At 42.0% G+C, this 14569-nt stretch overlaps 1 long non-coding RNA gene across 1 annotated transcript; it reads left to right on the top strand.

The window, feature by feature from the left end:
- Positions 1 to 11618: 11618 nt before the first annotated feature.
- On the top strand, positions 11619 to 14115 carry LOC139999439 (uncharacterized). Its single transcript, XR_011804946.1, has 3 exons — positions 11619 to 11675; positions 12826 to 12937; positions 13209 to 14115. It is a non-coding gene; the product is annotated as an uncharacterized lncRNA (long non-coding RNA).
- The last annotated feature ends 454 nt before the right edge of the window (positions 14116 to 14569 follow it).

Here is a 14569-nt window from a genome sequence, read left to right as displayed (position 1 = left end):
AATCCTACTGACAACTCTTTTCAACCTCGCCTGCAAGCATCACAGAAAAGAACACCGAAAGAACACCGCTTTATCATGGGAAGCATAAATTGGAGCATAGGTGTCCTATAGCTGAAGCGAGGTGAAGCAGGTTCCACACAAGGTGAAGGAGCACACCCATAAGCATTTCCATAAAGCCGTGTTTTCAAACAAAGGGTTAAGATTTAGATTTTCTTACAAGTGAAGAATGAAGAAATAAAAGAAAAAGAAAATTACCAGGACATCCAGTTTTCCTCTAGCTTGCTTTGCTTCTTTCCGAATCTGAGTCTGGAGTGACAGTCAGGGAGCAGCGTTGTGCAGAAATGCCAAAGCCTCCCCAGCTGGTTGTACCTTCATCAGCAAGGGCTTTGATACTGCTGCCTCCTCAGCAACATCAGCCATTTCCGAGGAAAGCTGGTGTCCATCAGGTCAAATAGGAATGGGAAATCCCTCTTGCCACAACTTCACACTCACACCAGAGTTGGCAGGACAGGCCGATGGACAGAGAAGCGTCTGCAAGAGTGTTAGAAAACAGACTTTAGATTTCCGTCAACCCAGGAAGAATTACTTGCTCATCCCTTCAAAGTGAACTCTGAGTAGAAGGAGGGGATCCCAAGCTGCATTCCTGACATCTATGCTGCAAAGTCATCCAATGGGACATGTTACTGTAGCAGCCTGTTACGAACAGAAACAGGACTTTGAGGTTATGCTGTTGGATTAGAATTAAGCTCAAAGAGTTAGTCCTTTGACGTGTTTTTGTTTGCAAGTGTTTTCACTGCTTCCCAGACAATGTCTCCAGCAAGCTAGCTGCTTGCTTCATTTGTTCTGTTCTGTTCTTTTTGATTCTGTTTTGTTTTGTTTTCTCAGCCAGGATTCTTAGAGAAATGAGATTAAAGTGATCATATTGTATGTCCACCCATCCCTCCCTCCCCTTCGCTTGTCCAGAGCTTTTACCTCGTCCAGCAGCTTGAATGAACTCGGTCCTAGGCGCAGTTGTGTCCAAGCCATTCTGTTCCTAGACGTGTTGTGAGAACAGACAGCTAAGTAGTGGGGAGAGGACGTGCTGCTGTCTGCAGTGTGACCTCAGCGCTTACCAAACAGTAGGGAATACACAGAGAAGGGCCTTAGGAGAACTTCAAGCCCCAGATACGTTTTATGTGGAAACCATATTTCCCAAGATAACACTGGACACAACTGCATAATCAAAAGGGATTCATTTCTTGGTTCATTCAACTCCTAGGTTTTAGTTTTAAAACATGTCTGTCTTGGCTTAAAGCACTCTTCCAATCTCTATTTCCAGTTCCTAGGATTTCCTGAAATAGGGAATCCCACTTTTTCCTTTTACAATCTCCCAGTCTCTTCTTTTTTACCTCTCCCCAAGAAACTTAGCACTGCTCTCTTCATACTTGACAACTAGATATGGAGCTGTATCAGCCAGAAGGAAGTTTCCTTCACACTTTCTGCTTCTTACGGTGTCTGGGCTCTTACCTTTACACTTACTCACCCTTCCTACATTAGCACAAAGAAAGCTGTTTGGGAGATCTGATGTCTTGTTTTCCAGAAACTGCCCTGAATCACCTTTACGAGAGCTGTCCCACGCTGCGAGCACAAGTCTTGCAGTCTGGCCAGATATTTGCCTTCTAAGTCAATAACCAAATCTGTTACAAAGGTAAGAACATGTAATGAATGGAAAGGAAATCCTTTTATTTTCATCACAGTTCACTTTTTTTAGTTAAGTTAAGAACATGTAATTAATGGAAAGGAAATCCTTTTATCCTTTTATTTTGATCCAAATTCACTTTTTCTTTTTTTTTTTTTTTTTTTCTAGACCAAGAATGAACCGTGGAGAACCACCAAAACTCAGGTGAGAAATGAAATGACAAATGTTAAGGTCAGGCAGCTTGCCCACTGCCATTGCTACCCTGAAAGCAGATGGAGTGCATCTTCATACGCCACAGCCTGAGACACTAGTCGACAGGCCAGCCCGTGTGAGGAAGTCCATTGCTGTCCTGAATTTTAATATGACAGGGGGACTCTTAAGCCTCTTGTTTATGCTTTAGTACTTGCGGTCTATGGGAGGACCACAGCACACTCTTCTCTGTCTCCCCTTATTTGTTGATCGTCTGTAGGAAGAAGAGAACGTGCAGAGGCCCTCACCCGTACATTGGGTCTGTTCTCACTCTGTGCAGCTCCATCATTGAGCAAAGTACCAACCTTGAGGCTTCTGTAAGGACTTGACACAAACTACAGAATACTACAATGAAGCATTCACAACAAAACCACATTTTTTTCCTCAGCCAAGCATCAAAACACTTACAGAAGGGCATGGTCCCTCTCTGTGCACCTCAAGGGGAGATCCACAAATCCTCACGTGGTTTCATCGCATCCAGCACCCTTCTCTGTGCCTCCCAGCTAAACGTGCACGGAGGCAGCTGTTGCCAAAGTGCTGTGGTGACACAATTCAGTTCTGTTTCTGAAGTCATCACCGCAGGCGCCTCCCAGTGACGGCACAACACTCTCTGTTGCTAATGCGTCTGTCTCAGAAACAGCTAGGGAAGTGCCACTATGCCCAAACTGACTTGAATTAGAGTAGTTCCCAAATTGTTCTCTGCTCCCCTACATCTGTGGAAGGTGTGTGATCAATCTTTTCCTTGAGAAAGGACTACAGAGCAAAAGAGCTTGATTCTGAGATGTTGCCCGTCCTTGTAGAGCAGTTCACCTTTGATTTCCATGTCAGAAAAAAGAAGGTGAAATCAACAATTCCCTTCCTCTGAGCTGGGAATAGGAAAGAAGCCCAATTCTCCAGGAAGCCTTCAAAAGGAAACTCTGCATTTCTTTGTTAAACACCTTGTTTAATTTCTTGAAAGAAATCTTTCCCAGCACTTTGCAACTGCGGTGGTTCGAAGCGGGTGGGCAGCCGAGTTCCACCACGGCCGCTCTCTCACTCCCCCTCCTCAAAGGGAAAGGGGGAGAAAATACGATGCAAAGGGCTCCAGGGCTGAGATAAGGACAGGGCGATGGCTCAACAAGTATCGTGACGGGCAAAGCAGACTCAGCAGAGTGACCCTCAGGGTCCCTCCCTGCCCCTGCTCCCCGTGGGGTCCCTCCCATGGGATGCCGCCCTTCCCCAGCTGATCCCACACGGGCTGCCCACAGGCAGCAGCTCCTCAAGCACTGCTCCCACACGGCTCCGTCCCACGGGCTCCATCCATCCATCCATCCCCCAGGAGCAAACTGCTCCAGCACGGGTCCCCCACGGCTGGGCGGCAGCTCCCCCCAGCCCCCCTGCTCCTGCGGGGGCTCCTCTCCATGGCTGCAGCTGCGGCCCGGGGCCTGCTCCTGCGGGGGCTCTCCACAGGCCGCAGCCTCCTCCAGGCCACAGCCACCTGCTCCACCGGGGGCTCCTCCACCCACAGGGGGGCAGCAGCGTGGAGATCTGCTCCATGGGGGACCCATGGGTGCAGGGGGACAGCCTGCTCCACCAGGGGCCTCTCCCTGCACAGCCCGCAGGGGAACTGCTGCTGTGAGCCTGGAGCACCTCCTGCCTCCTGCTGCACTCACCTTGGGGGCTGCAGGGCTGCTTCTCCCTCCTTGCTCTTCCAGCTTCTGTTGTGCAGCAGTATTTCCCCCTTCTTACATCTGCTCTCCCAGAGGTGCAAACAACATCGCTTATTGGCTCAGCTCTGGCAAGCGCCGGGGCCCTTTTGGAGCTATCTGGAGCTGGCTGTTGTCTGGACTGTTCTCACAGACGCCATCCCTGCAGGCCCCTGCTACCAAACCCTTGCCACGTAAATCCGATCGAAGTGTATGCAGCAATTACAAAGCCGCTGTGCTTTGGGCTGTCACGATCCTTCTGCAAGTGCAGGGGAGGTGCAGGGTTGCTTTGCATTTCCAAAAGGAGGAAGAAAGCCTCCAACCCCACTGGACCTCAGCCACTTGCAGGATCCAAGCAACGCTCCCCACTTTCAGTTATCTCCCTCCCATGCACACAGTGGGAGCAAGGTTGAACAAGCACATTTTTGAAAATGTTTATCTTAATGAAGAATAAAAGAAGTCTACAACACCCAATCCCTCTGTGCACCCAAGGCAAAAATCGTGGACTATTCTGCCTCAACACTATTTTCAGACCCAATTTGTCAAGTCATCTAGCAGAGGATTTCTCTCTTGTTCACTCACTAGCTTAGTAGAGCACCAGTTTACATAGGTGCTGGAGCAGATTCCTCAACCATCTGAAGGGACTTGATCCCAGAAAAGTTCAAAACTGCAGATGACTCATGATTTTGTGGTGAAGCATCTATTAGATTAGAGCTGTTCCGCTTAGGGCACAGTGAGACAATGTGAGAAGAACCCTGTATCTCACTGATTGAGGCTTTATAACTCTACAGAATTGTCAGTCAACAATAAATGGAAAGTGCAGGAGATATGTTCTTTCTTCCTCCTTTCCCTGCCATACATTAGCAGAGAGATTGTGGTGGGATATAGGTTCAGAGCCTCACAGAAGAAGGATTTGAACCCAGGCTCTCCACAGTCTGCACTACTGCCTTTCTGACAGCTTTTGACTATTTTATTTTATTTTATTTTATTTTATTTTATTTTATTTTATTTTATTTTATTTTATTTTATTTTATTTTATTATTTTATTTTATTAGTATTATTATTCTTCTTTTTCTGGGTGGTGTCTAAGTCTTGGGGGGAAGAACAAACTGTGGGAGGAGGGAATGCTACTACTGTCTGTGACAGTGGTGATTTCTGGACAGTGTTAGCAACAGAGCTTCTGCAGAGAAGAGAAAATGCCAGGCAGTCTCTGTTGGTATTCCATGTACTGAGTACTGAGTGCAGTTTTGGGCTCCACAGTATAAGAAAAAGACATAAACCTGTTAGAGAGTGTCGAAAGAAGGGCAACAAACAAGAGGGTCTCTTTTAACAGGGGGATTGAGGTTTGTGGCAAGGTTTTGGTAGCAATTTGGGGGCTGCACTGTGCTGGACACAGCAACAGACGCACCATAAGCCAAAGTCAGACAATAAGCCAAGGTGTGTTCACGTGTGGTTTACTGTGGTTTAACGTGGTTTACGTATAGAAGAAAGTTTTCGCCTATTGGTGAGTATACTGCAGATTTGCTGCATTGTTCTAAATTAAATAGCAAGATAAGTGATGGCATCGTAGGCTGGGAAAATATTTCTAGAGTATCAGCGCATTTTGAGCATCATTTTAACTGTTTATGCAAACATGAAGATTATTAAAATCAGTGTTTATTTATGTCTGTATGTAAACAGGTGATCATGTTGTATAGCATGCAGTAAATGGTTTGTGAATGCTGCTTGAAGAATGAAAAGAGTAAGTCAGCTCCACAAGGAATAAATGAATTTTGTTTATTTGTGCAATGCAGAGATTAGAATTAGACCAACAGCATGGAACCAAAGTCTTGCTGTGTGCCTTTTATCTGTAGGACAGTTCATGGAGGCTTCAGCAGCCCTATCTGTTTTCTAGCACTCTGAAATGTCCTCTGTGGTGCTGCACCCAGTTGAAAGCCTGCACTGATTGTGCTGAACTTTCCTAACAGGAGGCACGGGTCCTTCGTCGGACGCTGGCTGGGGATGTATGCTGCGATGCGGGCAGATGATGCTGGCCCAAGCACTGATCTGCAGACACTTAGGGAGAGGTGAGTGCTGGTCCTGAGGGAACTTCGGTATTGTCTGCAGACGCTTCTTCGTAAGTACTCCATTAAAAGCACAAACCCTGAATTTATTAGTGAGACTTTCTTTGATGCCCTGGTAACAGTTCCTAATGAATCAATTCATATTCAGCTGGGTGAAATCATCCCAGCCTGACGCAGAGAAATAGGCATAGAAGGAGAACAAATGGGGAATCCTGTCGCCATTATTTTATAAACCTCACCCAAGTGTAACACCCAAGTTGAGGCCAAGGGAAAACCTGCCACCGTGGGACAGTGCTCTTACCCTTCTCTTCACTCCTCACTTGTCAGCAGCACGAGGTCCAAACCCCCCTGGTGCAAGCTCTTAAGCATGCATGTCACATCCCAGGATGCTGCCAGTGGAGTGTTTGGACTTTCTGTATGGATCTTATGTTGTTATTTAATGGGTGCTTAGAAATCCAACAAGGTCTAAACACAGCCTGTACTTTTAAATAATCTTGGAAGCTCAGAGATACTGGAATGGCTATCAACACGCAGCATGATCCGTCAGAATATGTTTGCAGTTGATGTTTTTGTTTTGTTTTATTTTCCCTGTTTTTACAATCTAGCCTATGATGATAAAGGGCAGCTTGATGATAAATAACAAGCTTGGAATTCTAGGAGCTCTACACAAAATGTAAATATTCGAGATGAATTGAAATGTCTTTTAACATCTCATTATAAAGCTTTCTGCTGTCTAGACATTTGATCAGTGTAATGAAAACGTCACCATTTTTTATTCTATATCAATTTTTCCTTTCAGATTGGCAATGGGAAAAACACAAAAAACAACCAGAAGAATATCACAGAATCCTACGATGCTTTCTCGACAGGAAGGCTTGCTGTTATTCAGTCCACCAGATGGGTAAGAACAAACATAAACTTTCAGTTTTTTTCCACTGAAATTTCTACTGTGTTGAATCACTAATTTGCAGTATGTTAATTCATAATTTTAAAAAGTGGATGTGAAGACAATGTGTATGCTTATACAAAAATAAAAAGGTATGCAGATGGGCGCAAAGAGTAGTAGTACAGAAACATTCCCTGAGACCTAAATAAAGCCATGTACTAGAATCTAGCTCTTGATAAACTCTGTAAGCCTTGGGTACCAGAGTCAGTAATGTTAGAATAGACAGTCTTGTAGCTTATTGCTGTAATTTGTAATAAAGGGCACTAACATTTGTTAACTTGTAATTCTCATTGTAGTTTAGAAGCCTTTTGTTTATTAAAGAAACTGGCACTCCCTAAGTTTTGAAAAGAGCATAGATTGAGAAAATAATTGTTATTGCTAAGTACAGATTGCAGTTACTCTAGAATGTTTGACAGTCACGGTATTTACTGTATATTGTTCCCACATTCTTTATGGTCTCATTTTTCTTTGATTTTGTGTACGTGTGTCTTTTTTTCACTATGAAAACAGCACAGGTGGGTGTTGGAGAGGGGAAGTCAATTGGAGAATGGTTTGGACCAAATACAGTTGCTCAAGTACTAAAGTAAGTGAGATCATACCAGTCTCATTCAGAACGTACTCCCCTGGGGCAGCCAAGACAAGGCCCAGGCAGAGTTTTGAAGGCTGCATCTCCCCCTGTCCCACAGTCAGGAATGTACTTGCCATCTATTTACAAGTGCAGCATGGAATGTCATGCCACAGCTCGGTGTGCAGGTACTGAGTTGGGAATGGGTGACCTCTAAATTTTAATAAAGGAAGAGCCTGAGGAGAAGAAACTGCAGGAAAGTCTCCTGCTATGCCGTCTGCATGCCCTCACCAGTCACACCACAGATGTATATTCCTTTCTGCACAGTGGCACAGCTCTGGCAGGTCGAGAGTGCCACCGTGTAGGTCGGAGTGGTGGTGTGAAACATCAGAGAGAAGCCATCTCGGCTGAGGAGGGAACTGAGCTGCAATTCCTCCCTTTCTGAGCAGCAGTTCTGCCAGCAAGGCTACTGGATAAAGATGGGCAGCTCCTCATAGTCTGGGAGCCACACTGAAAGGAACTGAGGCTGCTCAGTTCTCCAGGGGTACGTGGAGGTGTCTTACCTCAGGCAGGGGCTAGGCTACAGGTCCTGCGAGCTCAGCAGCAAGTCTTTGACACCCTGGAACAGGCACATGATCTGAAGAGGGAGGGGAGCTGAAGCATGCCCTGGACTCCAGATCTTTCATGGCCAAGTTTTTCATGGTGAAACGCTCACCCCCATTTCTTTCTGGCTTATTTGAAACAGCTAATTCTGCCAGTGCAGCTTAAGAGTGTAGCTCCCTTCCCCAAAGGTTTGGATTTTGCAGAAGTGGACATAAAACTGTGTGCTGCTGTCTCCCACTGAAGTTTTGGTGCCCCAAACCCTTAGCTGATTTAGCTTTTAACGCCCCATTTCTGCTGTGCACGCAGGCTCAGGCAGAAGTAATTCCACTGAATTCAGTGGAATTTCTTAAGCAAAAAGTAATCTGCAAAACTGGCATAGGTAGGAATATTTTCTTTTCCAGATGAGAAAAGACACAATTGGGCAAGAACCCATTGCAGAGACTGTCGAGTGCAATAAAAAGTAATAAACTTGATGTAGTTGAACTGTTACTGTCACTGCACTTAGCAGTAAGACAAAACAGTTTGCACATGGTGCAGCGCATATGTTTTTCCTGGTACCACTCAGTACCTATTTTTCTAAAGATATTAAACATTTAATGTTTAAAGTTTTCTTTTTCTTACATGGAGACTTTAAAAAATGCAGAAAGGATGTTTTTTCTTAAGAAAAAAAAAATAAATAAATGGTTCTGAGTGTAAAGCTACCCTTTTGATCCAACTAGTTTATATTAATTAGTACCTTAATGTTTTCTAGGAAGCTTGCTTTATTTGATGAATGGAATTCATTAGCAGTTTATGTATCTATGGGCAATACGGTGGTCATTGAAGACATCAGTAAGTGACACCTCATCAGTTTTCTGGTAACAGTTTCTGATTTGACTCCATTTGCCAGCATGTATCTAAACATGAACAAATACTTGGGGGGCCATGGCTTTGTCTTGCAAGGGTAAGAAGAGGGAAGAAGGACATACAAACTCAGTTGTGTTTTTTTGATCCCTGATGCCAACTTCGTGCTCACATCACTGGATGTGAAGAGCTCCTTGAAGAATTTCTACTGTCATCATTGCTGCCATTTCATTTCTCTGGCGTTTTATAGGCAAAGCTTGACACTATTAATAACATTAATAGTACATGCAACTGCAGTCTTAAATTGTCATCCCCCAATCATTGATCTAACGTCTCACTTGGACGTGCCAGCACATACTGTCTGCTAGAATTACTTCTACTAAATAGCTGTAATTGCCATGCCCGGCTCGTTTTGTCTTGGGTGCCCTATAAAGATCCCTGGCAAACTAGCTTAATTCACTACTGAGAGGAAGATCTGCTTTGTGTTCCTCTGTGCGTTGACTGATTTCTAGTTTTATTCCCGCAGAAAAAATGTGCTGGTCCCCTCCTCAGAGCAGCAGCGCGTCCCACAGCAGTGCACATTTGCACAGAAGTGCTCTTGGCCGAAGCAAGAAGGCAGGAGGACTCTGCACAGGCTGGAAAGCCCTCTTGCTTATTATACCTCTACGACTAGGGATAAATCACATAAATCCCGTATATATTGATGCATTTAAAGTAAGGTTTTCTTTCAATTCATTGCTCGTTACTGTCAAATAAGTTTGGGTATCTGTGATGTCAGTAAAGAAATGAATTACAATTTCCTTTACTCCTTTTGAACTCCTAGGAATGCTTTAAGATGCCACAGTCTTTGGGAGCATTAGGAGGGAAACCAAAGAATGCCTATTATTTCATAGGATTTTTAGGTAAGGAAAAAAGAAACTTATTCCAAATGTGCAGATGATCAAAAGAGAACATTTTTTGAAGGGGAAATAGTAAGGGGTCTAAGCGTGAACCTCTAGAAGTAAAGAAAGATGAGAATAGAATAAAATAAATGAAGAAGCATATCTAAAAGAGTTTAGAAACAGTATGAGATGATCCTTAACAGGAGCAGAAAGTTAACAGCAAAGCTAGGTGTAAAAATAAGTGATGACATCAACAAGAGCAACATACTGAGAATAGCTGATAGCATTTGACAAGTGTATTGGTCAAATGTCACTTTTATTTTCTTGTATTTCAAAACTGTTTCTGATAGCAGTATCTTTTTCACCTTTTGCATACCTTCTGTTATTAAGTATTGCTCTAATTAATTTAAAATGCATTCCTTCAGATTTCACCCCACTTTGGGCCAAAATTTTGCAACCCTATTTTGTCCTTTTGTAAAACCTAACCTGTTTTAGTTAGGCTTTTTGGTTCCAATTTCTGAATGAATGCCTAATGGGATTACAGATTGCATCTGTGAACATCCTGTACCTTTTAATCTGTCAAATGTTAGTGTTTACAACACTTGAGATTAAAAAAAAAAAAAAAAAAAAAGTACTGGATCTCACATGGAAAAATAAAAGTATGTGACAAAGATAGAACATAACCAACCAAAAAATTACAGTAATAGGTGACAATAGGAAGTTATACTAAATACCCTGTGGGAAACGCTGTGTCTAAACCTTCCGATTCTCTTAAAGAATCCCTAGCTGGAAAGTCTAGATTATACTGACTGCAATGGCAATCTAATTTCTATTTTACAGTTCTGGACCAAGTGCTTATTAATGTCACTTGCTTATTTTTAACATACGGCTTTTACCCATCCAGGCAATGAGCTGATCTATCTGGACCCTCACACCACTCAAAGCTTTGTAGATTCAGAAGAAAATGGCACGGTTGACGATGAGAGTTTCCACTGCCAGGAAGCCCCACATAGAATGAAGATCATGAATTTGGACCCTTCAGTAGCTTTAGTAAGTGTCAGGAAATCTGGAATGCATGTACTTTATCTCAAAGTAATGTCTCTCTACATTGGTAAGGGCAGCAATGCATCTCCTTGAACAGAACCAAGATCACAAAGCTGTCTTCTGTGATCAACACATAGTAGTTTGTACATAACTACATCGAGAATCTTAGGGCAAGTGGGGAGCTGTCTGTACTGTAGGGAGCTCGCTTTGTTTTCTTTACTGAGCAGCTTTTACTTCTTTCAAGAGGCATTATAATGGTCAGAGCAAGGAACTGAAACAGGTTTACGTGTTTTATTCTATCACTACTTTAGGTTTGGTCACCTGTAGACAAGTTACTTAAACTTACTTTATATCATAAGTTGAAACTGTTTAAGTGGAATTATTGTATTTCACCCCAAATTACAAATACAAATGTATTATTTGTAATTCACCCAAAATGTCATGGGGGTACTGTGGTATTTGAAAAAATTGGATCTGATCCCATGCCAGTATCCTGTGATTGGGTGATTGGCAGTTGTCACCAGTGGGATGTGTTTCTAAAGCTTTAAACAATCTGTAAAGATACCGGTATCTGTCATTCATTCACATACCTGTTTTTTAATACTGCTGCTTTTTAGAACGTTATTTTGTTTTGTTTTGTTTTGTTTTAATACTTAACTACGTAACTGTGCAAAATGTGGCATGATGCAACGAGACAGACAAAATCATAATGAAGAGCAAATATTTTCAGTATAGATACCAGAATGGAAATGTTCCTTAGGTGGTCCATCATCTACAAGTTTTCAGCTTCTGCTGATACCTGGACTGTAGGAACTGGGTGGCGCTCCATGGAGGAGCACACAGGAGCTGCTGCTATTTTTTGCTTGACTATTTCGTTAGGGGTTTGCAGGGCCTTGTTCTCCCCGTGGGTTCTCTCCCTAGAGCTGCCACATATTTGGAGTCTTATATCTACTGATCGTACAGGGCATTACTGTATCAGAGGTCAAACCGCCTTACCTGCTGGTACCACATACCTACCATCAGCAAAGGTAAAACTCTGTGTGTTTGTTTTTTCCCCTAAGGGCTTCTTTTGCAAAGAAGAATGTGATTTTGATAACCGGTGTAGTCTTGTACAAAAGGTAAGAGTGGGAACTTAGCATCTCGATTTGTTCTTTATAAAGTCTGGTTTTTATTGTCTGTTTTTTGTAAAATTTTCCTTTGCATTTTCCTTTGTATACAAATTGTATGAGCCATGGAGAAGAATGCATTAAAGCATCAGGGTAAGGCAATACTACTGAATTGCTAATTGGAAATTGTTCAGCACTTTACCAGCCACAAACCCTGCCAGTTGGAAAATGGGTGTAAACAACCACACTTGAAGGTGTTACTGGGTGACACTTGCTTTTAACTTCTAATTCTCACTAAATGACTAAGGTTTAACTGCCATATTGTAGTGATGTATCAATGATTTGCTTCCTGATCCTTTTTTATTGTTTGACATAATAGATTGCGTGTTCTAATTATGACTGTTAGTCCCTGCTATCTTAAAGATCTGATTCTGTAAGTGCTGCAGGCCTCTAGCTCCTGCTGATCTAGGGAGAACAGAAGGTGCTGGCTGCCACAGGAAACAGACTTGAGGATGTTTCTGCATGCAGCTGTTAAGCTAAGCACCAGACGTCTGAATGTAAAGTACCATCAACCTCTAAGGGCATTTATTTAAAAAAAAAAAAATCATCTAAGGAAAACAGTTTGTAAATAACTGAAATACAGGACAGAAGGTAACTTCTCTTTGAAGAGGAATAGCGTTTGGCTTCAGGAACACCTTTTTTCCTGACCAAAACCTGTCCTTCAAAATCTGATGCGTTTTTTTTTTTTTTTTTCCCCTTTGGAGGAGCTGATAGATCTGTCTTTTGTGCTATTGATCAACAGAAAACTTGAGGAGAGTTCTATGCAAGCAACTTTCTTTTAAAAAGCAGAAAATATTGTACATTCCTAGTGTGCTTGCTACCTGTAAACAAAATTACAGGTTTGCAGATATCAAAGCTGATATCAAAAGATGATAAGACTGATAATTTGTAGTACAGTTCAAGAGATCTGTCTTCCAGATGTGTTTTAACTAGGGATGTATTACAGAGACCATGGTGCTTGGATTTCACAGTATGTCTGTATAAAGACTTTATTTTCCTGATGGACATGCGTAATTAAAAAACACTTTCAATTAAGCAGACACGTTTTGTGTTTGAAGCGTCTCCCGAGCCAGCTTTTAAAATGAAAGCATTCTGTCCTCAGGAGATTCTAAAGCAGCAGAGTCTACGGATGTTTGAGCTGGTCCAGAAGCACCCGCCACACTGGCCTCCTTTCATACCTCCAACAAAACCAGAAGTGACAACCACAGGAGCAGGTAAGGCACCGATTAAAAGCCTAATTGTGCAATGTTATGTTCCTCGTTAGCAAATAAAAGAATAATCACAGGAAGAATAACTATCCTTTGTGAGTGTCAAGCAATATATAGCAGGCATGTATCCAAACAAGCCATACAATTGCTAGCACAGATTTTTTTTTTCACTCTTACAAAGTACTTTTCTGGAATGCGTCTTTCAAAGTTTTTTTTTTTAAGTGAACAAAATCAGGCATGTCTTTAGAAGCATTTTTTTCTTTATCTTTTTTTACAGAACTCATTGAATCTACTGACAAGCTATTTGAATTGGAAGAAGAATTTGAAATCCTGAGTGTGTGAAGGAAACTGTGGTGACTCTTCTGAGTGTTGAATATATTGGTAATATTATTGCATTGACTTAAACAGCCATGTTAGCCCCGAAGTGCCTGAAATTATGGATAACAGAGCACAGAAATCTAGTAGCATCCAAAACTCCAAGGGCAGTTTAACACACAAGCTTCCCCGGATGGAAAGGCAGTAAGAGCTCTTGTGATAAGATGCTTAAAGGGAATCTCTTTTTAACGTACCTTACCTGGAGACAAACGGGCCTTTGAGATTAAGGCAAAAATACATGTATCACTGGGCACCATGTTTGGAGAAAGGGATAACCCAAATGGATATTTCTTGCTCTCATATAATAATGCAATAGTTTAGTTCTTCAAGCAAAACAGTCTTCAGTTCAGGAGGATGTTTACTTCTGTTCCCTCCTGTGGGCTGCGTCATAGGAAAAATACATTGTCTTGTTTAAAAGATTGACTGGATCAGGAGAAAATTGTTTCCTTGTTAAATATTTTAACATGTATTTGAGCAACCAGACTTTATTACAAAAATGTTTCTGTAAAAGGAACTATGTCTAATGGACACATTTTGCAATAGCCTTCCTGTTTCTGGGAGACCTCAAGAGGAACAGGAGCCTCAAATAGTTGATACAGATCACAACCACTGTTATAGTTATGGTATATTTCACCTTGACCTTAAAATTCAAATGATTAAAACTTAGGTTATTTCTTTCCGAGTTAAAACGAGTCAAAGGTGGTTTAACTGTACCTTATTTATTTTAGAATAGATTTACACAAGTTTCTCTGTTACAGCACTTTATCTGTGCATCTAATAAATTTCTTAAGCTTTTCTTAGGTTGTATGCTGCTATGTTTGGTTAATTTGTGTGAACTAAATATAAACCAGGTTATCTTAAAACTTAATATAGAAGCGTACACAGATTACTGAATTGTTGCTTTTTGACTTCTTGCCTTTTGAAATCTGTTTTGGTAGAAGTGCCTTAACCCTACAGGTTTATCAGAACAGCCTGGGCAGTTTTATTTCTAAGGCAGAGAATCTCTCTCTAGCAGCCATAAGAAAAACAGTTCAGAATAAAGAAAGGCAAAGATTTTTAATCCATGCTGAAGTTCCTTTTCACTATCAGACAGTCCCCCTTGTGGTCATGTTGTCATGCTAGTGTAATGTACATGAACTGCAGACTTTCATCTTCACCAATAAATGACAACATAGAGAAATACTGAATATCTCTCACTCTTATTTATAGCTTTTCTTTTCTTTTTCAGTAGTTCAGCCCTAGTCAACTCAGAGGTGGGCAGCA

This window comes from Anas platyrhynchos, chromosome 25 (genome assembly GCF_047663525.1).
Source record: "Anas platyrhynchos isolate ZD024472 breed Pekin duck chromosome 25, IASCAAS_PekinDuck_T2T, whole genome shotgun sequence".
In the NCBI taxonomy this organism is placed as follows: Eukaryota; Metazoa; Chordata; class Aves; order Anseriformes; family Anatidae; genus Anas; species Anas platyrhynchos.
Note: the sequence above shows the minus strand (reverse complement) of the source record. Positions and strands in the feature narration are given on the sequence as shown.